The 27,915-nt window shown below is 32.7% G+C and overlaps 1 long non-coding RNA gene across 1 annotated transcript; it reads left to right on the top strand.

The window, feature by feature from the left end:
* On the top strand, positions 1–26,960 carry LOC143076710 (uncharacterized). The gene is made up of 5 exons (XR_012978763.1): positions 1–110; positions 16,235–16,483; positions 17,540–17,757; positions 22,516–22,651; positions 24,584–26,960. It is a non-coding gene; the product is annotated as an uncharacterized LOC143076710 (long non-coding RNA).
* Positions 26,961–27,915: the final 955 nt, after the last annotated feature.

Genomic DNA, 27,915 nt, shown 5'->3' with positions numbered 1-27,915 from the left:
CACTAGTATATTGTATGTATTATACTGGATTGACACTGATATATTTAGTGTTAAAACGATTTTTAATTAGACATTATTTCAGTTGAACAACAGATACCTGCTTGAGTTAGGTATGTACTCATATTTTTACTCTATCAAGACTACGTATTTGGAGAAGATGTTCCTGTTTTCAAAATCTGTTCCTACTCTGAATCAAACCCGAAAACCAATAAAGTAAATTCTAGTCGAATTGTGAAATCACCTATAAAGTGTTGTATAGATAATATGTTGGCTCGAAATTAATCTTTGCAAGTCCGTTTATTAAGTTTTAAGTTTCCGGACTATTTGGGATCACATCAGGTTTAAGGTGAGGCTCGTGTTGCCTAGTCTTTAGTTATCCATGTTGTGGTCTGTACACTGTGTTTCTGTGTTTTAGTTTTCTCTCACTATATTTTCGACTTTTTTATTTGAAGTTCACATTGGTATCTGCCGCAATTTTTTTAAATATGTATCTGCGTCAAATCTAGACATATAGAGAATTGTATCTCGGTATTGTTTGAATAACGAAAGTAGCATGTCATACTAGAATATTTATATATATATATATCTATGTTTATGTTATTCACAAGAAAAGGTCGGATGTAAGTAATAGGAATCTTTAAAAAGGAAGTACATGTGTTTGAAAGTGTGACACAATTATTTAATATTCGTAAAATGCTATATAAAGTATTTAATGCACTTCACTATTCTCCTTATGCTTTGTACTAGTATCTTATTACATGTACACAATTATGTATATACTAGCAGAATATATTTAATGAATGATATTCGTAATAGACAAAAAAAATCTATGAATCAAAAATACACAATATGATTACCGACCAGCATTCCTCAGACCTAAATGATACTTAATACCTTGGTATGGAACGCCGACACTGTCTTATTATGACATTTCTCGTTATATGATGTTCATTTGCCTTTATATGATGTTATTCTTTCCTTATATGATGTGCAAATGACATTATATGATGTGCACTTGTCCTTATATGATGTACACTTGTCATTATGTGATATGAACTTGTTCTTATATGATGTACACTAGTCATTATATGATGTGAAGTTGTCCTTATATGCTGTCCAAACACATTTATATGAGGTACAAACATCTTTATATCATGTCCACAATTCATTATATAATGTGCTTTCTCCATTATGTCATGTGATTGCGTCCTTATATTATGTGATGCTTTCCTTATACGATGTAGAAACGGCATTATGTGATGTGCAATCACCTTTATATGATGACAATTTGACATTATCTGATGTGCAAATTATCTTATATGATGTGCAAATGGTCTTATATCATGTACAGATGTCTTTATAGTATGTGTAAACTTCTTTATATGATGTGAACGTATCCTTATGTTATGTGCTAACATCGTTATATGATGTGGTAATGTCATTACATTATGACAATGTAACATCATGGTGTGTGGTTCGGTTTACATCTTTATAGGGTGTCAGAACAGCATTATGATGATGTCGAAACATCATTATGATGATGTGCATTCATCGTCCTGATGGTCAATGAACATGATTACGATTAAAGCGATTACTCACTACGTCAGAACTGATTCCGATTTGCTTCTGCAGAATTAATATAAACCCGGATCAAATCTTTAGCTATCGTTTGGAAAATGGTTGAGATGTAAAAAGAAAAAAACCTTGAAATGTTTGTTCCTTGATTGAAGATGAAAAAAGTCACACCAGATATTATTGATGGAAAATTGTCAAATTATGAATTTTTACCGATAGGTCTACAATAATGAATATACGGGATCTACAATAATGAGCATATGTAGTTAACTTATTACGTTTTAGAAATAGATCTTTAATCTTTTAAGCGAAAGTGCATTTTTAAGATAAAGTGAGACATTTGCATTTTAACAAAAATTAACGTTTCAAACATTTCAGCGGAAGATTAAGATCAATTGATACAGGAACTAGTTGAAGAATTTCCCTGCAGCGGCGAAAATATGATAAAACAAATTTTGTGGCTCTTATTTATAGCTTGCTGTTCGGTTTGAGTAAAAGCTCCGTGTTGAAGGCCGTAATTTAACTTATAATTGTTTCCTTTTACACATTATGACTTAGATGTAGAGTAGTCTCATTGGCACTCATATCATATCTTCTTATTTCTATTCATTGCAAAAGACACCAATGAACTCAGAGTCAATTTTAAAAATATTTGATAACGATAGCTACAAAATTATCCTCTCTTGCATTTATAATTGTACCGGTATGAATGATTGGTTGATTAATTTGTTGATTGATTGCTTTATAACGCCACTTTCAACACTATCATGCTATATCGTGGCGGTGAGTTTATATTGATGGAAGAAGCCGAAGTCCCCGGAAAGAACCACCGACTTTCAGTAGGAAAAACTAATAATTCTATTAAATTAAGATTGGAGTCGAGCTTACCTGCCACGTGTGGGATTCGAACTCACAACCTACATGTAGGTGTTGACAGGCTAGATACTTCGACTACTCGCCAACCGAGCCACCACCCCCCCCCCCAAAAAAAAGGAATTAAAGGAGATATGGGATGACCTAACATTTTTATTATGTTTTCATGCATTTATTGCACACTTACATGATTATGAATGTATGCTTGACGTCCAGCGGGAAATTGAAATATATATATATATATATATATATATATGAGTCTGAAAGATTGTGTAACAATACCGATAAATAGATGGAAAATAAAACACTAAAAAGTGTTGAATATCATTGCACAAAGATGGAAAAACTGAACAGATGATATAAATTATACAATAATTGCAAATATTTCGGCTCAACAAATGGCCTTCTTCGGTGACAAAAGTTTTAACAATAATGAGATATAATGTATAAGGTGTAAACATAGATCACTAATAATACAGGTAAGTTTTTTGTCGATTGATTTTAATCCAAAATCCTGAATATAATAATATTAACACTAGACTGTAAATTTAATTATTTCTTTCTATTGATTCCATCTGGATGGAGGACACCCAGTGTTTTTATCCAAAACCTCTCCCGATTTTCTCTTTGCCTATTTTGCCATGTACAATCCTGTTCGATCACAAGGATCTTCATGTGATCAAAATCTTTCAGGTTGTGATCTGGTAACCTGAAATGTTGGCTGACAGGAATGTACGGTTTTTTTGTGAGGTCACTCCTGTGGCCATTGAGGCGTTTGTGAAATGGCTGCATAGATTCACCAACATATTGGAGACCACATCTAGGACACTCAAGAACGTAAATCACGTTTGAGCTTTTGCAGTTGACATTGCAAAATATCTTGTATGTCTTTTCTGTGGTCTTACTGTGAAATGTTGATGAATGCTGCAATTGGTTGCAACATTTGCAGCGCTTGTCCCCACAAGGCTGACAATTACCTACAGTATGGTTAGGTTTGGAAAGGTCAGCACGGACAAGTATATTTCTCAGGCTGTTAGGTTGTTTGAAGGCAATCATGGGAGGCTCAGGAAAGATTTTGGATAACTTCGAATGTTTCTCGATTGCTGTCCAATGATCACGAATGGTCTTGAAACTATTTCTCAGGCATGGATGGTAGGTGAGCACACATGGGATTCTTTTACTTTTCTGTTTATTTTTGTAAGTTAGCAGACTGCTTCTGGGGATGGATTCCGCTTTTCGAAAACTATTTTTGATGTTTTTGTGTTTATATCCCCTTCTTTTTAAATGTCCTTTAAGCTGCCCCAGACGTTGTTTTGCAGTGTCTTCAGAGGAGCAGATTCGCCTTATTCTGAGAGCTTGGCTGTATGGAATGCTCTTCGTGCAGTGTGGAGGATGGCAACTTTCAGGCGACAAGTATTGATGAGTATCTGTAGGTTTAGAGTATATATCTGTGTTTATTATACCTACAGAGAGGGTGCTAGACGTATCAAGGAAGTTTATGGTGGAATAAGATGTTTCATGGGTGAATTTGATGGTAGGGTGTTGATTGTTAGCATTTGTTATAAAAGTTTCTAATTTTTGGTCTCCCTTGTCCCATTTCATGTCAACGTCATCAATAAATTGATACCAGGAAAGCGGTTTTTCGATGGAGCACTCCAGCAGTTGCTTTTCAAATTTACCCATGAATATATTGGCATAAGATGGAGCCATTTTTGTACCCATAGCAGTGCCATTTGTCTGTAAATAGTGTTCTCCTTGGAATGTGAAGTTGTTCTTTTTCAAGACCATAGTAAGCATTTCAACTAAGCAATCAGTAGGTGGAATTTTAGGAGATCGAGAGTCCCAAACTTCTCTACATGCTTCAATACCATCCGCATGGGGAATATTCGTATAGAGAGAGGTGACATCCATAGTGACAAGAGTAGTATTGGCAGGTAGAGGGTTTAAATCCTGCATCTTTAGTAAGTAATCTGTAGAATCTTTAATAAAAGATGGCAAGTTTTCTACATGTGGTCGAAGATAGTAATCAACGAATTCGGATATTTTTTCGGTGGGATGACCATTAGCTGAGACGATTGGTCTACCTGGGTTACCAGGTTTATGAATTTTAGGGAGCAGGTAGAATCGCCCAGGTTTTGAATTTTCAGGTTTTAAATATTTGAAAGTATCTATATCAATGATGTTATTGTCACACATTTCCTTTAAACATTCTGTTATTTCCTCGCTGAATTGGAGGGTGGGGTCCGAATTAAGTTTTTTGTAAAACCGGTCATCATCTAATTGGCGAATGGCCTCTTGGACATAGTTAGATTTGTCCATGACGACAACTGCACTCCCTTTGTCTGCAGGTTTAATAACAATGTCGTCATTATCTCTTAAATTTGTCAAAGCCACACGTTCATCAGGTGTTAAATTATCATAGGTCTGATTGTTTATTTTTACATTTGTAAGTATATCCGTTTTAACATTGTCTATAAATGATTCTAAGGTGGTGTTTTTGCTTGGTTTAGGGACCCAGTTGCTTTTCTTTCTAAATCTATATTCATTGGAGTCATCAGAGTCACTATCTGAGGTGGTGCTATCGTCCTCTTTCGATGCAAAATGTTCCTTGATGCGGAGGCTCCTGGCAAAATAATCCAGTTCCTCAGACAATTTAGTATCATTCACTGGACCAGGGACTGGACAAAAGTTTAGGCCTCTGGATAGTAATGACGTTTCGTCCTCAGTAAGTTGTTTGCTGGAAAGATTAACAACGGTATTGATCTTGTTGCTGAGGACTTGAGGTCTACGTCTAAAATGTCTGTTTTTGGTTTTATTATTCTTTTTTTCTTTTGTACTAATGGATGGGAAAGAAGTACCATCCCTTTGAAATTTGCATCTTTGTCTGGAGCGGAGAGTGGCGGTCTTAGTGTTGGTTATATCGCTCAGGCGCTCTTGGATGTTCTCGAATTCGCTTGCTGTTAGATCTGTTTTGCAAGCCTGAGACAAGGAGTCAAATTGACGTGTTAGGTTTTTAAGATGTTCAATACAGTGTTCTCTAAGGAGTATGAGTAGACTATGTGTTATGATTGCCAATGAGACAACTCTCCACAAAACACCAAATGACACAGAAATTAACAACTATAGGTCACCGTACGGCATTCAACAATAAGCGCATAATCAGCTATAAAAGGCCCCTTAATGACAAATGTAAAACAATTCAAACGAGAAAACTAACGACATAATGTATGTACAAAAAATGAACGAAAAACAAAAACCGGTATGTAACACATCAACAGACGATAACCCACTGAATTACAGGCTGCAGACTTGGGACAGGTGCATATTCGTACGGGAACATATTAATGTGAAATGAATATTAACCCTGATTTGTAATAGACCAACACCCTGAGTCGGATTTTTAACATGCTACTTCACAGAAATCCATTTCACCTTACCCGGACAGATTATTCTGATAAATATGAGGAAATGAGAAAATGAGAGAAAAAATAAAACAATAGTGTTTGACCTGGAACAAGGAAGCACACGTCCTCCTGCCCACACTTCATGTTTACATCACGATGACCGTGAGGGCATTCCGATGTATTGTCGCAACAGAGATTTGACTTTCGACTTTGACTGGTACATGTTACCGATCGTATAAAAACGCAGACATAACCGAGGGCAAAATAGCATTCCTTGTTGCTTCAAGTAATACTCATAATTTTTTTTTTAAACATATTAAATAAATTATATGATGCGTCGTTAGAAATATATTTTTAAGTTATAAGTAAGTTATATCTATGCACACATACAGGACAATTGTGTTAACGCATTCGGAAGAACATCTCAAGAACGTTTATACGGGAAAAATGAATGCCTACATAAATCCAAACTATTAGAAAATCCGAATTATTATAGAAGTGTTTTCACCATGCACTTGTACTGCACTATTATTAGAATAGTAGAATAGAATGCTATAGCATTTGGATTAAAATTATGTATACATGTAACTGTTATATATAGAATAATAGGTAGTTTCGTTTTTGATACTGACTATATCATGTTGAATATCTAGACGAGCCCGTTCATCTACCACGCACGAAATTGTCTCAGAAAAAATATGTCTCTGTAAGATAACCTCACTTTCAGGTATTTTGATGTGATTTTCTTTAAGACAAGTGCGTGTGACCATCAACGAGAACTTGTGGTCATCCGATGTTCAGTACTTCAGTGCTTTGATACTTTCTGTTCTAGGAAATATTACATAAGCCAATGATATTCAGCCTTTGAAGGTGTATATAAATCCGACAAAACCGAGATTCCCAATGGTCTTTAAACAGAAAATAGAATGGAGCGTTTTCAGATCCGCGTAAGCATAGCTTGGACAAACAATAGCTGTAATTTAATTAGATTTGTGTCTGAATGAACATAAAAATACTATATTTATTTTTTGTTTACTGAGGCCTGGTGTTCTCTGACATATAGAGAGTTGTGTTTTATTTTTTTCTAAGTGAAGATTTACGGCTGTGACTTTTAATATTTTAGGTTTATCTTTAAAACTACAATAGATTAAAAAAAATACTGCAATGTGTCTGAATATATTTTGGTAAATTTTAAGGTCCCATTTTGAGCAATTTTGGCTCTTATGAGTTTTGTTGTTTTATTGCCTTTTATCTTGATACTTAGTTATAGGGAAACCTTTTCTGAGCAAAATAGTTTTCTCGTTTGAATTGTTTTACATTGTCATTTCGGGGCCGTTTGTACTGACTATGCGGTATGGGCTTTGCTCATTGTTGAAGGCCTTACGGTTACCTATAAGTGTTAATTTCTGTGTCATTTTGGTCTATTGTGGAGAGTTGTCTCATTGGCAGTCATACCACGTCTTCTTTTTTTATATTATAAGAACAGATTTAAAAATAAGTAAATTATAATTATTGTCATTTTCATCATTGATGGTAGGGACGGCGTAGGAAAGATGGGAATTCCTTTAATTTATTTTCCAAGTTATTATCGTGAAATAGCGAAAAAAACAATCATTCCAAAGACATAAACTTTTCACGATCCCCCCCCCCCTCCCCTAAAAAACCACAAGAGAACAATTACACACACATTCTCAATACGTTAAAAAAATCTCCATTGAAATATGTTGAAAATAAACAATCTGTATATACAAATATGTGAACATTACCAAACCTGACCATTTTGCATTTCGCGGGCAGTACGTGGATTAAGCATGCAGTCTCCGAATTTGGATATTTTGGCTTTTTCTGAGGAAAAAAAGATTGTTTCAAAGACAAATAAAGGAAGTACAAAACACTACATGTATTCGTCATATCACAAATATATCCGACTTTGTATGGTTTTGGAGGAGTAACACTTAGGAATTGAATGCTTCTTTTTGTAACTTCATTGGGGTGTAAAAGCGTTGACCGAAGTACATTTTGTACTAAAATGTGCACACGGTCAACGCTTTTACAACCCTATGAAGTTACCAAAAGAAGCATTCAATACTTATAATTACATTTTTTTAGCTATTATCATGAAAACACGAATTTTATTATTGTTTTATTTAATTCACCTGTGCACTTTAATGTGGGACCACGTACCGCGTGTTATCATGAATGAAAAGTTTTATTGAGCAATACAATTGCTTACGGAATAACACGTGATGTGCAGTTAGCCAATCAGAATAAAGTATCATAATGAAACATACATCTAATGTAATTATTACATTCTACATCTTACCATTTATATTATTCAATAACAGTTTATAAAACAAACCATCTCGCCATATTATGCATGAGTAGATAATTTTATAGCTATTGTTGTGAAATATCTTTAAAACTGACTGTGAGTTCAATGATGCATTTTGCAATGAATAGAAATAAGAAGATGTGGTACGAGAGCCAATGAGAAAACTCTCCATCCAAGTCATAATTTGTAAGAGTAAACACTCATAGGTAAAAGTACAACCTGCAACACGTAGCTTTTGCTAAACCCAAATAGCAACCTATAAAGAGCCCCAAAATTTGTTTAATCATATTTTCGCCACAGCCGCAAATTTCTCCAATTAGCTCCTGTATTAATTGATCTTTAAATTATCTCCCTCTTAACTGTTTAAAACGTTGATTTTGTTAAATTGCATTGTCTCATTTTCCTATTAATTGCACTCTTGCTAGCGATGGACACATATTTGAGCCGGGTTTATAGTTTACAGAAGCAGATCGGAATCAGTTATGACGTAGACAGTAATCATTCTAATCGTAATCATGTTCATTGACCATAAGGACGACGAAAGCACATCATATAATGACGTTTCGACATCATATAATGAAGTAAACCAAACCACATAATATAAGATTACAAGCACATAATATAATGACACAACCACATCATATAAGTATATTTGCACATAATATAATGGTAACTGCACATCATATAATGATATGTACACATCATATAAGTATATTTGCACATGACATAAGTATATTTGCACATCATATAGGGATCGTTGTACATAATATAAGTACGTTTGCACATCATAAAAGAATGTTTGCACATCATATAAGTACATTCGCACATCATATAAGTACATATGCACATCATATAAGTATATTTGCACATCATATAAGTATATAAGCACATCATATAAGTATATATGCACATCATATAAGTATACATGCACATCATATAATGATGTTTGTAATCATATAATGATGTTTGCACATCATATAATGATGTTTGCACATCAAATAATGATGTTTGTACATCATATAAGGATGTTTGCACATCATGTAAGGATATTTGCACATCATATAATGACAATTGCACATCATATAAAGGTAAATGCACATCATATAAAGAAAATGGTCAAAACAAGACAGTGTTGGCGTTCCATACCTTGGTTAACAATGAATTTCTGTGGGTGTCAGTTTCCCTATCAAAGGTCCGTGGTTCTCTCCAGGTAATCTGGCTTCCTCAACCAATAAAACAACTGGCTGACACGAAATAGCCCAAATGTGACGCGTAAAAGTTAAAACACCAGCAATCAATCAATAAATGCATTCCTTTATAATTAGACAATATACGTATAGTGTCTTGAAATATGAAATTTATTTGTATGAGGCTTAGAAACGGGAAAATGGTTCTACCGAGCATTTTCCCGTTTCGTGCCGAATACAAATAAATTTCATATTTCAAGACATTATACGTATATTGTTTTTATACTGAAATCGATAAAAAAATAAAAAAATGATAAAAATATGAAACAAATATTATTAAAAAAAAAGTGTTTAGAATTTTCCCCCTGGGGTACCATTTTGGGGTATTTCCCTATGAACGTAGTCTAGGCGGTAAGCATTGACAATTTAAGGAATTAGAAAGGGAAAATGAATTTAATTAATAACATTTGATAAACATGGTATATAAATTACCTATTTGAAGACATAACAGGTTTAAATTCATAAAAGTTTGACCATTTTTACTACACGTTGTCATGGTTGTGACGTGACGTTGTAAGTAGGCGGGGCTTTTAGGTGAGTTGAGGTCATTGACGTATAAAGCTAACGTTTATACGTATAGCTTTATCTGTATAGTAAAATAGCTGATTGCAGTATAAAAGTGAAATAGTTATTGAATAAACAGTCATTTGAACAGTAATATACTACTGTTTCCTTTATTCATATTCAGGAATAGGTCACGTTCGCAACTTAAAAGACTCGACGACGTAAACATGGTAAATAGTAAGCCACAATATTAGAAGGGGTAAACCAATACTTACTTTAGACACAGACACATCGTATGGATCAATTATCTCATGATTGTGTCCATAAGATATACGAATTGTCATTTTTATTCTTTCTTCCTTATAACTTTGTTCGAACAGTTGTTGTGTTAGGAGCACACTCCTGTTTATGAAGTCCGTATAGTGTTAACATGCACGAAAATAACATATCAACTGAGATAGTTTTCTAGTTTGAATTGTTTTACATTGTCATTTCGGGGCCTTTTATAGGTGACTATGCGGTAAATGCTTTGCTCCTTGTCGAAGGCCGCACGGTGACCTATTGTTGTTATTTTCTGTGTCATTTTGGTCTCTTGTGGACAGTTGTCTCATCGGCAATCATACCACATCTTCTTTTTTATATTAAAATCATATGATGTTCCAATGAACGTTTGTTGACCGATATCCTATCGAATATATTGTACTTAATGAACCAAGTTCTACCTAACCCCTTTTATAAAATGAACGATTTCCTTTTAACATGATGAATTTAATGACCAATGTTCTTTCGAACGTTCATAACTCAGTGACACAGTTTTTATCGAATGATTATAGTTTTATCAACAATATTCGATTTAGATTATAGAGGCTTTGTCGAACATCTTTTAGTACACAACCACTTTCTATCAAACGTAACTTTATTGAAAGAGATATGTGTTCAATTGAACACCCTTCTTTGAATAACCAATAGTTTCTTGCAAGACCTTTAGTTCATGGCCGATATTATATCGAACGTCTTATCATTTAGGACCGAATTACTATTGAACAACTTTCATTGAGTTAACGAATGTCTGCTGTTATATCGACAATTTTATCGTTAAATTATACACTGTCTTTTAAATATTGGGCACTAAATTAAAATAAATCCAATTGAATTTCAAAGGTCGAATTGTGCTTCATCAGTTCGATATTCAAAGTTTAATTGAGTGTCTAACAATGATTGGTCCTATCGTGCTTCTTGAATTCGGTAGCCGATATTTAATCGAAAGTCTTACAATGATTGACCCTATCGTACCTCCTTACTTTGACAGCCGATGTTCGATCAATCAAGTGTCTTACAATGATCGGCCCTATCGTGCTTCCTGAATTCCAAAACCAATGTTTAATTAAGCACTTACAATAATTGGCTTTTTTGAGCTTCTTTACTTCGGGAACGATGTTCGATCAATCAAGTATCATACAATGATTGATCCTATCTTGCAATAACTTCCATAGCTCGATATCTAATGAACAATCAAGTGTCAAACAATGGTTGGCCCTATCGTGCCTCCTTTATTCGGTAATCGATTTTTTTATCAATCCATTGTACTACAATGATTGACCCCATCATTCTTCCTTAATTCGATAACCGATGTGTAAACAGTGACAAACATAGATTGACCTTATCGTGCTTCTTTCATTCGATAACCGATGTTTAATCGAGTGTCTTTTAATAATTGACCCTATTGTGCTTCCTGAATTCGATAACCCGATGTTTAATAGAGTGGCTTAATGTAACGTAATTTTTGTGCCTTTTCACCACTTCATATGTAATGTCATTTTTATGACTTTTTTGCGTTGAGGCCTGGACTAAGTCGGTTGTGTCTATTTTCTGTATTTTTTGGTCTTTGTATTATGTATTCGGGTTTTGTTTTCTGTAATTAGTTAAGACTTCAGTTTTATCATGTCTATCTTTTATATTCATTTGATAAAATTTACTGTTTGCAATAGTATAAATTGTTCTAAATAATAAGAATGTTCTTATCACGAGCAGAAAACCCTAGCCGTATTTGGCAGAACTTTTTTTAACTTTTGATTCTAAGTGCTGTACAATTTTGTACCCCTTTTTTTTACTTTCGAACTTTTATATCTGTGCGTCACTGGTAAGTCTTGTGTGGACAAGGCGCGTTTTTGGCGTATTGAATTTTAAACCTGATGCCTTTTGTTATCTATTATTCATGTGTTTCTTTGCCTAATACGTTATCCTATTTATTTGTATTGTAGTCCTGTAATATTATGTTATCATTTTAATGTTATATTTAATATTGCCTTTAAAGTGCGAGGTTTGGCATGCCACAAAACCGGGTTCAACCCACCATTTTTTTCTTTAAAAATGTCTTGTACCAAGTCAGGAAAATGGCCATTGGTATATCATAGTTCGTTTCTGTGTGTGTAACATTTTTACGTTGTGTCGTTTGTTTTCTCTTATATTTTAGTGTGAATTCACATTACTATGAGACGTGTCACGGTACTTTTCTATCCCAAATTCATATATTTGGTGTTGATGTTATATTTGTTATTATCATCGAATTTTGTCTATTGCTTAGTCCATTTCTGTGTGTGTTACATTTTAATGGTGTGTCGTTGTTCTCCTCTTATATTTAATGCGTTTCCCTCAGTTTTGGTTTGTTACCCTGATATTGTTTTTTGTCCATAGATTTACGAGTTTTGAACAGCGGTATACTAACTACTGTTGACTTTATTTACAACGATTGGCCCTATCGTGCTTCCTTAATCGATAACCGATGTTCGATCAATCAAATGTCTTAGTTTTTGGTGGGTTTTGTGTTGTTTATTCTTTAGTTTTCAATGTTGTGTCATGTGTACTATTGCTTTTCTGTTTGTCATTTTCATTTTAAGTCATGGCGTAGTCAGTTTATTTTCGATTTATGAGTTTGACTGTCCCTCTGGGGTCTTTCGTCCCCCTTTTACAATGATAGCCCCTTTCGGGCTTCTTTAATTCAATAACCGATGTTCAATCGAGTGTCTTACAATGATTGACTTTATCGTGCTTCCTTTATTTAATAACCGATGTTTAATAGAGTGTCTTAAAATGATTGAACCTATCGTGCTTCCTTAATTCGATAACCTTTTTTGTCTTTTGAATGTTCTCAGCTGTCAATCAAATACAACAGCAATGATTTTTTTATTATGGAATTTCAAAAGAACGAGTAACTGGTATTATAACCTTATACAGTTCACCTTTTTCGAATAATTCACAATAATTAACTGACATTCCTTTTCATGGTACTATAAATCATACAAGACTAACAAAGGCCAGAGGCTTCTGACTTGGAACAGGCGCACAAATGCGGCAGGGTTAAACATGTTTATGAGATCTCAACCCTCCCCCTATACATCTAGCCAATGTAGAAAAGTAAACGCATAATGATACGCACATTAAAATTCAGTTCAAGAGAAGTCCGAGTCCGATGTCAGAAGATCTAACCAAAGAAAATAAACAAAATGACAATAATATATAAATAACATCAGACTACTAGCAGTTAACTGACATGCCAGCTCCAGGCTTCAATTAAACTGATTGAAAAATTATGTCAACTTCATATGAATATCAGGCACAATCCCTCCCGTCAGGAGTTTAGTATCATATTATCATAAAATATATGAGAACATAACCCGTGTCATGCTAAAAAATGTTTTTTTTAAATAAATGTGTTTAGTTCCAATGCAGAGACTATATACGTACATCAATATTAAAGCAAAAATATGCAATCTTAAATGACCTGACAACAGTATCGTAACTATATCCCTTCTTAATAAGTTTGTTTAAAGGTTTTGTAAGCTTTTGAGTTGAATACTGACATTTTTGTGCTTTGTAAAGAATATTACCATAAAAAGATTGGATGTGAAATACCTGAACGTATAAGAAGTCTGCATGTTGAGTTATATTTACGAATTATTTCCTGATACCGATGATAAAATTTAATAAATGTTTTGACTAGTTTGTGATATCAAAAACCCCGGTGTTATAATTTTTCAGTAATACATAAATTTCTCTCGCTAAAATCTAATATGTTGTTACATACACGAGCGAATCGTACAAGTTGAGATATATAAACACCATAAGATGGTGACAAGGGAAAGTCATTATTTTAGAATAGATAATTAATGATAGGAAATGAGCATACTTGAACATACTTAGTAAAAGAAATTGAGCAAAATATTTATGAAAACGGGGAACAAATCCAAATAATTTTGTGTTGTCGATTAAAAACTACATCGTATTTTAAAAAGCATTTTTTACACAGTACAGAACGCTGAAGTTATACGTACTTTCTTAATCCTATTGATGACTGATACAATTTCCGTTATAACTAGTACTTGGATTGTCCAGTATGTAATGTAGTCAAAAGATTGCTTTGTATTTGAACAAAAAAAATACGACTGGAAAATGAGGTCATGACTGCTCGAATTGATTTTATTTCCATTACAATTAACCCCCTCTCCTCCATAAAAATAAACGTTAAGAATGATTATTGTTTTCTCAATACGGTTCTTGTCTTTTTAAGGACATTTGACCCGGTAGTTATCGAACTTATGACCTCTCTCACAACCAAGTTAATGTTGATTCATTGATGTGCTTCAAAAGATACTAAACGATCAGTAAAGTTGAAAGTTTACAATATCGGAAAAACTGTAACAACTGTGTAATAGCTTTTATGTGGTATTAACCCATTTCTCTTACGTCAGTCTATATTGTTGTAGCGATGGATTATTTTTCAAGAATCCACTGACCACCATGTTAACTTAAGATAACTTATATCATAACTTTTAACTTACGATATTTTATCCTCTCAAAAAAGAGTGAATAATATAGGGTTCGAACTCGCGCGTATTTTCGACAATTAAATCTGTAGTCTATGCATGATACCACTAGGCCACGAGTGCTGATATAAATTGATATTTAAATATCACTCTTATAGCGTATATCTGTCAATGCACGTCAATGAACTGTCTTTTTGTTATCTAATGAAATATATAAACACTATAAAATCAAGGAATTGTAGATATTACTTACTAGTACAATTCCTTGATAAAATAAACATCCATGTACACATTAAACTTATTACTATTAAGGTACTAGGCCTTTCCCTTTTCATCATCTTTTTAATTTATGATTATAACGATAACATACTATGATCACTTAGTTAATCTTTGTTTGATTATAAATTGTGAATTTCACACTTCATTTAGTTTTGTGTGTTGTAAATTCAATCAAACGGGCCATTGGTTGATCATTATGTTGCTAAACACTATATATATAAATATTAAAAGTTTCTAAATGTTGGTAATTAAAAAAAATTATTTTTCTAAAAAAGATTTTAAAAAATCCATATATTAGTTATATGTCTATTTTAATGAATTATAAATACTAAAATCTAATCAATGATAATTATTTGTAATGATTCAACATTGAATGAAATAAGCTTTTACAAATACCAAATCTGGTAATAAAAAGGGAAGATAACTACACATTTAAGTTAAATTGAACTTATATTAAGTTAAATATAAATGGGAACCGTGTGGATCTAGTCAGTTCCAGCTATTAGACAATAAAAAAGACAAAATACGAAATTATTTTCATGAAATTCAGTTGATTCATTGTAAGATCATGAAACAGATAGTCGTTTTACTAGAAATGGGTTATGCTAGAGAATTGATAAGAAGAAGTGGATTCGAAAACGATAATCAACTCGCCACTTTACGAATCCACTTCTTCTTATCAATTCTCTACTACTAAAGTCGCGAGTTGATTATCGTTTTCGAATCCACTACTTCTTATCAATTCTCTACTACTTAAAATTAAACTTGTACAATTTTCGAACCCTACAGAATACGCCAAAATAGTGAGTGGTCTTTTGAACCTAATACCGGTACCGCAATTGTATAATTTCTACAACCATCACTGCACTAATATATGCTAGATAGTATTTATATGTATAAATTAAGTGATAGCAATATATAGTTGCCCCTTAGTACCGTGGCTTACATATATATGCATCTCTCAGTATATAACATATAACAACAACAAAAATATGTTTGATAGCAAAGTGTATCAAGTCTTTTTTAATAATTCATTATTCCTGAAAGTTTCAAATGTTGTATGCTTTTTTTACATGCACCCAAATATGTAAAATACCTCATTGAAAATTAATTTGTCATTTTTTTTTTTGAAGATTCATTAACAAGATTTCCTGCAATGGGTGATGATATGAATTTATTTGCCTTTTCTTTTTGTAGATTCATCAATAAGTTTTCCTGTGATGGGTGATGGTACGAACGAAAATGACCACGAAAACAATCATTTGCGGATAGCCAATTTAGTTTTTAAAGTAGCCCCACCAGCAGTGAGGGAATACTTCGACAAGCAGTTTAATCCTGGCGGTCTTCAAACTGTTTTAAATCAACACAGATTTAAAACATTAAACTCTCTGAAATCGAGGCGGATTATAAATCAAATTCAATGGGATTTATTGTTTCCTTCAGTCGGTAATATCTATATTTTCACTATAGTATGTGCTATGTCCCCTGTTTTTGGTGGGGCTCGTGTTGTTTATTCTTTAGTTTTCTATGTTGTGTCGTGTGTACTATTGTTTGTCTGTGACAATATAATGGAATTTGATGCGACTGTCATACAAGTGAGAGGATTAGCTAGCTATAAAACCAGGTTCAATCCACTATTTTCTACATTTGAAAATGCCTATACCAAGTCAGGAATATGACAGTTCTTGTCCATTCGTTTTTGATGCGTTTTATTATTTGATTTTTCCATGTGATTATGGACTTTCCGAATTGATTTTCTTCTGAGTTCAGTATTTTTGGGATTTTACTTTTTGTCCTTTTCATTTATAGCCATGGCGCTGTCAGTTTATTTTCGATTTAAGGGTTTGACTGTCCTCCTGGTATCTTTCGTCCCTCTTTTAGAATGAAACTGTAATCAATTTATTTTCAAATCCTTATTAAAATCCAGCAATATAATTTTGAGTGAAACTAATGTCTAATAACCAATACACATATACATGGCAGATGTTTACCAAAACATAACACGACAGCCTATGTGATAATATGATACTTATTACTAAAAGCGACTTTCAGTTGATTATGCAAAAAACATGTTAGATTCCCTCTGAAAAATCATATTGCCAGTCGTTTGCTTGTTTACAAACAAAAAGGGCGGTTCATGGAAGAGCTAACACAAACGCAATACACTTAAACACACCGGACATGGAAATTACCTTATTTGTCCTAATCAGTATTGAAATAATTGATGCAAAATATACTTTATTGTAGTTTTAACATGCGTAAGCATTATATTCTTGTTATTTTAGCCCTCATTATCGCTTTGGAAAAATAATCACGAATATAATGCCTACCATATTAAAACTACAATAAAATATAGCTAGCATCAATTATTTCTTAAATTAAACAAAAAACAAAGTAACATTAATAAAGCAATATCCTTCTCCACCTTTAAATTTAGTAAAGACTTTTTTTCATTTTTAAATGCACATACTGTTATTTAGAATTTACTATGATTTTTCACAGGTGCTGCATCATCGCTATCATTCGATTTAACTCTAATGATTTGTTTGCTACGTAACTTGGCTAACATAAAAGTAGAAGAAAAGTTACCATGTGATACAGATGAAAGTATTGAAGCCGATTTGACAAGAATCAAATACTATCGGAACAGAATTGCACATTCCGATCATAAAATATTGTCAGAGGAAGAATTTAATATCCAATGGGACGCAATAAGCAAGGTAATAAATAAATATACGACAACGTTCTGTTTGGTAGCACACGGTATATTTACATACATTTATTTATAAACTATATGATCGAAATAAAAAGCGTGAGAGAAAAATATCAAAACCAATAATTTCAACTATTACAAAGTTATTGTAAAACTATCTTTTCTTTAGATGTTCTGAATCAAATGTAGATACTTTAAAATTCCAAAAATCCTAAGGAGCACAAACAATCTAAGACTCTTTCATCTTGCTAAAGTATTAAAAAACATTTGACTTTTCTACACTTAATCTAAGTATTCCCCCATTCAAAAACTAATACACAAAATGAAAGAGTTGGTCCTGTCTTGTTTCATGAAATATAATGACCAACGTAGATTCAAGTATGTTATCTAAGGGAGGGATATCTCATAATTTTTAAAAATAATTATTACCAAGATGCTTGATTTCTTTACTGACATAATATTTGATACATTTGGGAACCAACATTGCTGCTATTATTGACAACCTATTCCTTTATTATGACAACTTACATTTAGATATAAAAAATGAACACAAATGCGGCCACTTCCATTAAAGACGGAAACCGTCTAAAAGTTAACTCAAATGCTAGAATTGCGTAGATTTCAGTAATTTAGCATAACTTAATGATTCACGTACCATATCTGTGAATCGTATTGTCAAAAACAGCCCATATTTATGACACAAAAGTATTCTACTTACAATAGATTGCAAAAAGTTTACATTTTATCAATTTTGTAAAACTGCTATATTTTGGGACCTACAAAGGGTTCTTATTAGCAATGAGCTTGGTAATAAATTTATATATGAATATACGTAAACATTCTAGTTGCTTGCACACGACATATTTACTATTATTATTAAGTCTTTCCACTTTTCTGTGGAAAGACTTATTGATATTGTTCTGATTATTAAGTCTTTCCACTTTTTCTCTGGAAAGACCTATTGTTTTTCTTCTAATTATTTTTTTTCTTTCGCCTAATTTTGTTCTTGCGATAAACATTTGTTTTGCAATATGTCGCTTAGATATTTGGTACATGTATATGATATTTAACAGTTTATGCGCCTTTGAAATTTACCCTGCGTAACCGAATACTTTTCTTTGTAGGAGTTATCTCCCCAAACACTGTTTTCCTTGTGTCCACTACTGCTTCGCAACCGTAGAAGATTACGACAAATTTATTTTATAACATTGCTCGTTATATCTTTCGCATGATTTGTTGTATTTCGACCGAAGCAATATGAACACTCCATATGATAGTTATGTCCCCTTATGCATTTGATATAAGTAATATGCATTTCTATCTTTTAAATCATAAGTGATACAGACATAGGATATTTGATTTGAGGTCCTTGGTACAAAAAAATTAAAATTAGGTCAAGGTCAAAGGTCAAGGTCATATTCTAAATTTTTATTTTGGCTTATTTTCATTTATCTTTAAAAACCGTATAACATATCGACATATTATTTTGCCTAAATTGTTAGTTAAAACATGTCGTAACTTATAAATTTTGGTTGAAAGGGTGCGTAAACAATAAATTTTCGCCCATCTTATATTTAGAATTATGCGTTATGTGATATTACTCATTAACCATACATATTAAAGACCTCTCGCCTTTTGATTTGAGGTCCTCAGTTTGTGACCTTGAAATTGAGGTCAAGTTCATTGGTTAATAGAACGTTCTAGATTTTGACCTTTGCTTTAAATTCATGTTTATTTATCATTAAGCCATAGGAACTGACATTTTAGACTGAATTTTAATATTTGAATATCAAAATAGATCTGAGAAGACCTTTAATTATTATTTTAAGGTCCAAAAGGTTTTTAATTATTAATTTTTTCCCCGCCACATTCTGAAATTTTTGTTTCGCAATATGTCGCTTATATATTTTGTATATTGTATCATATACTTTATAGGCTTTTAAATTTTACCCTGCTAAGACGAACAATTTTCTTTGTAAATGTTATTTCCCTATTCACTATTAAATGTGTGCATCTACTTCGTAACAAAAAAAAGATATTGACAAATTTCTTTTTCTAACTTGTTCGTCAGGAATATTTGGCTAATTTGGATCGAAGGGATTCGAATCTATCTTTACAAAATAAATTTGTCGGTATGTTTTTTTTAACTCATAAACCGTTTACCGTATAACCCTTGAATGATTTTATTTGAGACCCCTGGGTCCTAACTTAGAAAATTAGGTCAAGATCAAAGGTCAAGGTAAGTTCTCAATGTCGACTTTTCCTTGTTTCGGCATTTTCTCCAATACCTTTGAAGATATGTATAAAAGAACAAGTGCAAAATGTTTGCTTAATTGTAATGTAGATATGTTACATTTTGTCTGAAACAATTTAATGGCATCTTATAGGAGTAAGTGCCCCTAAAATGTGTTATTATCAGGTTTATTGATTATTACTTCAACTTTTTTCATTATATAGCCATATGACCTTTACCAAAATGTTGGGTGACATATGTCCTTGAAAAATGTCAACCGGAAGTGACCTTGAGAAAACTGGAAGTAGCCATTTTTGCACATTTATCATGAATAAGTACTCATGATCCATATATTTTGTAATCTAAATACATTTACTTATCACTAGTGTAGAATAAGTGACTTTTGATAAACCGGAAGTGGCCAATTATCTTCTGGTTTAAGGGTAAAAGTATATAGAAACTTTATATTTTTAGAATCACTGTTAAAAAAGCTATCAGATGAGACTGGAAGTGACAATTACTTTACAAGAAGTAGCACATTATCTCCCTTATTTAACTCAAAAGTATATGAAAACCATTCATTTATTGAATCAGTATAAAGAAAGTTGCTTCTTTGATGTGGAAAGACTTTCCATTGTTCGCTAAACAATTTTTTCTTTAATTGTACATACATTTGTTTATAAGCTATATGATCGAAATAAAAATACCTGTGCAATGTCCGGAAAAGGACAGTTATTATCAATTCGTTTCATTTTTCGATTTTTAAATTTGCTTAGGGACTCTCCGTTTATAATTTGTCGGTCTTTTAGTTATTTCACTTTTTAGTAATGATTGCAAACATTTAATAATTCCCGTTTGATTTATTCATAACTTTGACAACAAATGTTTGAAAACGATGTTCGATTTGAATGCCAAAATATAATTAGAATAATGCAGTTGTCGTATTCTGCTTTCTGTGAAAGTCATGGCTTCAGAAACGCCTGAAAACTTTGTATATGGAGCATCATCAAAAAATTATTCTAGACTTTCTCGATTTCAATTAGCTATAGATTCTAGTTTTCAACTTTCAAATTTATACTTGTTTGGCTTTCTAACTATTTAGATCTGAGCGTCACTTATGAGTCTTATGAAGACGAAACGCGCGTCTGGTGTATCAAATGATAAGCCTGGTACTTTTTCTAACTAACTAATTCAAGCTAATTTGCACCCTTGTGTGGATAAAGCCAATCAAAGTTCTGTATACGAAACGAGTGGAAAAGTCAATCATTCTGAGGGAACACATAATTCGGTTTAGCCGAAATCATTTATTATAGCCACATGGCATATGCTTTGTGGACTGCATTTCTAAAAGATTTTGTCAATGAATACTTAGATTGGATTGTCAATTACAATTTTTCTCTTGGTTTGTTTCCGAAACGACATTGATTTCGTAACTTTCACTGTTATCTTTTCATGCCCAAAACACATTCATTGAGGGATCCCAGTAGTTTCAGCAAATTGTGATTACAAAAGAAAACAGGACAGTTGTGTTTATTCTAAATTATAAACAAAGAAATAATACAGAAGAGCTTCGAAAATGTATAAAATTGAATTTTGAATAAAATTCCGCAAAATTTCATGAATGCTTTAGCAAATTTACGTCATGGTAAAAACACGACGTCATACGAATGAAAACTTTCAAGGGAAAGATTATTTCGTTACTTGTACGCCTCAAATTTGGTTAATATCTCATTTAAATGAGATTTTTTGAGGTAGGTGCTACTTCATTTGATATTCTGTTGCATTTATCGATTTTACAAAAGTCAATATTGCGGCCAACTTTGTTACGACCTTTCAAATTGTTCATTGGATGATAATTGTAGTATCGTTTATCGTTACACAAAAAAAAGTTAATTAAAAAACGTATATATTTGGCTTAAGAATAATAAGGACTAACCACATTTTTTATAGATGTTATTGGTGTGTAAACCGGGTCAAATAACTCAAACTTTATAAAAGTTTGAAGGACTTTTATATTATTCCCGGTTTACACGTCAATAACATAAAAACAATGTGTTTAATCCTTTAGTGTTTGTAGCGTTCAGTGACAATATCGTTGACATATCACATCATATTTGTTTATCCATGGCGGTTCTGTGTGTAAATAAGAAAATACAAAACTTCATCAATGGTTAAATTACTTTAAACTAGTTGAGACAGTGGTTTATCAACATTCTGCAACAATCATCGCGCACACATTTTTTCAAACATAAGATACATAAAACTCATAGTTTGCATCGATTTCTAGTTGATATTCTCCCTGAAAATTTCTTATAAGATTCAGATTAGGAATATTAAACATGAATTTAAAATCAGTGGTCGAAAATAAAATATTCCTAGATTACAGGATCACATTTTTTGAACGATAGACGCACGTTTCGTCTACAAAACCAGAAATTCCGAAATTTTATGGACGCAAATTTTCGAAATATACAAAACATAGATAAAGAGCGTATCGAGAAATTTTTTCTTACATATTGCTTTGTATTCAAGGCAATCACTAGACTTGGAGGCGAGAGATTTAAAGCAATATGCCGTGACCTCCAGAATTACAAGCTTGATAAGGAAATATTGGTAGAAATACGAAATTTAAATGTAACGAGAAATACCATACCTAAAGGATTGCAAGGTGAGTGACAAAAAGCGTTGAAGTTATCCATAAATATAACTATCTGTAAATGAAGACAAGAAAGAAAACTGCGAATTATCTATATGTTACTTCAAAATCGTCATTTCTATTTATTTTTATGAAAGTAACTGATATAAAGATCAATTATTATCATTTTACAAATTCTATAGGGTTAGTGATTTAAACCGATTTCATTTTAATATGTGTAAAGAATTCGAAGAAGTAAAACAATAAAAATACCAAACTTGAGAAAAATTCAGAACGGAAAGTGCTTAATCATACGTAAAAATCATAAACTCAAACACATTAAACGAATGGATAACCACTGTCATATTCCTGAACTGGTAGACATTTATAATGTAGAAAATGATTGATTAAACCTGGATTCTTATCTATCTAAATCTCTCACTTGTATGACAGTCGTAGACAATTCCATTATATTGACAACAATGTATGAACAAAACAAATAGACAAAGAAGTAAAATGTAAAAAATAGGGGTATATAAGCCAACATTGTTTTATTAGCTGTTGGGCTGTTTTCAGCTTTGTCATCGGGTTGTTGTCTCTTTGATACATCTCATTTCTATTTTCAACTCTACATATATCAATAAATAAAGATATAAAGGCATAAAGACAAAGCACCTTCAATTTAGCAAATACGAAAGACAGGCACACCAAAAAAATTACCATAGTGCAATAACACTATGGCGGGATGTATAAATACCGATACATGATATGTCAAAAGGATATTACAAACAATAGACTGAACAGTAAAAGTAATAACTTACAAAAACAAATAAAATAACAATATAACACGTTATTAAGATGATAACCAACGTCAGTATCTAGGATCTTTACTTCATGACCATCATGTATTTTTAATGAAGTTTGTACGGAATATTTATAACCAAGGTCATAGCAAAATTTAGTACTGGTATCTATGATGAGTTTATTTACTACTGCTGGTGGAGATTTATTTCCCTGAGGGTATCACCAGCCCAGAAGTCATCACTTTTGTTGCTGACATGAATTATCATTGATATGGTTATATTTATAAATGAACAGTTTACAAGATTTTGAATTTTTTAAAATGCTAAGGTTTTTCTACCTTAGGCATAGATTAACTGAGGTGTATTTGGCAAAACTTTTAGGAAATTTGGTCCTCAATGCTTTTCAACTTCGTACTTTATTTGGCCTTTTAACGTTTCTGGATTCGAACGTCAGTGATGAGTCTTTTGTGGACGAAACGCGCGTCTGGCGTATATACAAAATTTAGTTCTGGTATCTATGATAAGTTTATATAGTATCTTTCGATAAACCATTTTCTGAAAAAAAGACGAGACATTCTTTAACATAACCGTTGTGCATCAACTTTCTGCTCAGACTCTGGTGACATTTTACAAAGCCAGAGTAGCAGTTGAATACCGAATGTGTCAGGAAATGTATATCCCAAATACAGGTAAAGCTGGCACATTGCTACTAAGGGGATAAGATTGATCATTTTAAAATTAAAATGGCCTTGTTTGTCAAAGAATCTGGATCGCAGTGACTGCTTATATCAAATTCGAGGTACAAATTTAACAATGAGGTAGAGGAATCCGTGTCTGTTTTTTTTTAATTTCTAGTTCTCGTGGATTTATTAATGGAACCTATACATTTGCAGTGTTTAAAATGAAAGAATATCATCAAAACATACATTTTTGTTAATTTCTCACGAGAGATGGTGGTAATTAAGCAGAGTTAGAAAATGTTTTGATAGAACTAATTTAAGAGAAATACCACACTTGTGTAGCTAAAATAAACGTATCAAAATAGAGAATCTCTTTTTGTCTTTCTTGCAAATAATGAAATGTCAAGTTGCATACTTATCAATGCTCATCATATCAACAAAACTAAAACTATTTGCTAAATTGTATTCAATTTTCACTTTAGAGGTTCATGATGAAAAAATTAAAGAATGGAGAGACGAAGTTAAAAATGTAGTTGAAACAACAGCTATAAAAGCATTAGAAGACATGACTGCTACGCAAAACGCCATCTTTGTTATTGGCCCCTCGGGATGCGGGAAGTCTACCTCTGTACACTACGTAGCTTTAATATTACATGATCAACAGAACTATGATATAATACCGGCCTATTTTCCAACTGATATAACACAATATTATAACCCAATTAGTCAACAGATATTCGTTTTCGATGATTTATGTGGAAAATATTCTATAGAACTTCAAACACTAAACACATGGAATAAACTTTCTGGTGATATACAAAAGATCCTCAGGCAGGGTAAAGTTAAAATCTTCATAACATGTCGATCACATATTTTTCATGATAAAAAGTTTCAACGATTTAATATATCTGCAGAAAGTATTAATTTGATGTGTGATAAATATGCTTTGAATGACGAAGAAAAATATCTAATTGCGGAAAAATATTTATCTTCTGAACAAATGCAAACTCTAAAAGGGGATAAAAAGCTTATACAGTTCGACTGCTTTCCACTCTTGTGTCGGCTTTTTCTCTCTAAAAATATATGTGACATTGTGAAATTCTTTTCTAGTCCGGTAGAAATAATAAAAGATGATTTACTGTCCCTGATGGAAGAAGATGACCAGACAGCCATTGCAACACTATCCTTGTTTGTTTTATACAATAATTGTATTACCGATGAGGACCTGTCTCTGCAAAATAAAGCAATGAAAGACATTTTGGACCATCTTTCTAATACCTTCTTAACATCCCAACAGTTGTCCATTGCAGTTGTGAAGAATCAAATTGAGAGTCTCAAGAACTCTTATGTAAAGAAAACTAGAAATGAATATCGTGTTATTCATGATAAATTATTTGATATTCTGGCCTCGTTTTATGGGGAACACACAAAAGACCTTCTTCTAGACCTCTGCCGAGCCGAATTTATTCGCGATCGATTTCAATTTGAATCAATAGAAGAAGATATGGATGAATGTATTATTAAGATAAATAAGAACCTTGAAAATCAATATTTTGATCGTCTTTATAAAGATATAGTCAATGGATTCGGATGTACGGTCTTTACAAACAGACAGTTGCAATTTGAATCTTTCCGTTGCAAATTTATTGCAAACATACAGCGACGAATTAGTTCAAATAAAACCTCGCTATTTTTTTCAGGAGAGTCTCCGTTTTTAGACGTTGTGAAGAAAGGGCACTATGATATCGTTGAAATGCTTTTAAAATTTAACCTTGATGTAAATGTTCGTGATAAAATGGGTAGAACGCCTCTCTACTTAGCTGCGGAAGAGGGTCATACTAACATTGTTAAATTATTGGTTGCTCATGATTGTGACCCGCATATATGTCGGAAGGATTATTGGCACAAAGGAGAGACACCCATCTATATAGCTTCATCAAAGGGCTATCTCGATATTGTAAAAATGCTGTTCGTAACAAAGCAGGATTGTTACAGATGTATGCAGGACGATTTTTTTGCAGGTAGAACTCCACTGCACGAAGCAACAAATAACAACAATTTAGAAATAGTGAAGTTTTTCATGAACAAAACGTGTGATCCTAATATCATAAATGAAAATAACGAATCTCCGTTATGGCTAGCCTCGAGAGAAGGACATTTCGATATGGTCAAAACATTGTTAAATTATAAAGCCAACCCTAATTTGCATACAAAAAAGAATGGAACGCCACTTTCAATAGCTTCTTGGCATGGTTGGAGAAATATTGTACAAATATTACTTGAACATAAAGCAGATCCTAATATCGTAAATTCTAGAAAGTGTTCACCATTATTTTATGCTGCCTTGGAAGGTCAAGCAGAAATAGTCAAACATTTACTGACATATGGAGCAAAGGTTAATGCTTTAACGCAATATCGTAAATCACCACTGTTCATAGCTGCACGTCAAGGTCAATTAGCAGTTGTTGAAATTCTCCTTGCCAACAAAGGTGACATAAACATGTGTAATGATGATAACGAATCGCCTCTATTCGAGGCTGCAAAGGAGGACAAAGTTGAAGTTGTAAACCTGCTTTTACGCCACGGTGCTAACCCGCACATTCGAACAACAACAAACAAAACCGCATTGTGTATCGCTATCGAAAAAAGGCACAATGAAATAGTTGATATTCTTAGGAGTAAGCCATCATGCTCAAGGAGGGAGCAGTTGGCTTGTGATATCGAAGAGCAAACAAGTTTTACAGGTACAGCGCTTACAAGACATACATACAATTCTGGTAGAATTACAAATCTGAACGTTTCTAGAAATTCTTGCTGTTCTATTACGTGAACATAATTTCAAAAATTATTGGCTTCTTTATCAAAGTTAAAAATGAGTTTGATTTTTTATTATTAAATATTTGAATTCCAAAGACACTCTTCCGCTTCGACAAGACAATTGTATATCCTAATCGTATCTACTGTTCTTAGATAAGAAAAAAGAGAAGAATACAGATATAGGAAGATGTGGTATGGGTGCTAATGAGACAATTCTCCATCCAAGTAACAATTTCTAAAAGTAAACCATTATAGATCAAGGAACAGCCTTCAACACGGAGCCTTGGCTCATACCGAACAGCATGCTAAAAAGGGCCCAACAATACTAGTGTAAAACATTCAGACGGGGAAGCCAACGTTCTAATCTATAACAAATATGTATAAATCTATTTTATAGATCAAAATGATGTAATGTTGAATCGTCTATCACCTTAAATTTACGACTATCCTCTCATTTTTATATCAACTGTACATAGTTTACAGAGTTTGATGATCTAGATAATATTATTTGTTATACAACACAAAATCTATTCAGTTATTGTCCAAGATTTAAACCTATGTCTAAAACGTTATTAATTTTTTGTATGTGCATATTTGGTGGTCTTGTATGTTTTTTTTCAATTTTAGTTCATTTATATTTTTTGTGATAAATGTGACGTTCATTTTCACTTTGTTATTACACAGTTGTATTTAGGGGGCAGCTGAGTACCACCTCCGCGTGTGGGATTTTCGTTGCATTGAAGACCAATTAATAGACTTCGGCTGTTGTCTGCTTGATGGTCGGATTGTTGTCTCTTATTCTGAAATTACATGATTTTGATTGTTATGTGTTGTATTTTCTTTACAATACTACGGAAAATCTTCTTCAAAGCTTATTTTTTTATTCCTGAAATTTGTAGCAATTTGTTTGTAGCCCAATAGTTGCCTGTGATACAGAAATAAAGGTAATTCTGGGCCTCAGTTAGATGTATAAAACCCCACCAAAACGATCTGTTCG

The sequence above is a fragment of the Mytilus galloprovincialis genome, chromosome 5, assembly GCF_965363235.1.
Source record: "Mytilus galloprovincialis chromosome 5, xbMytGall1.hap1.1, whole genome shotgun sequence".
NCBI lineage: Eukaryota > Metazoa > Mollusca > Bivalvia > Mytilida > Mytilidae > Mytilus > Mytilus galloprovincialis.
This window is presented reverse-complemented; position numbering and strand designations above follow the sequence as displayed.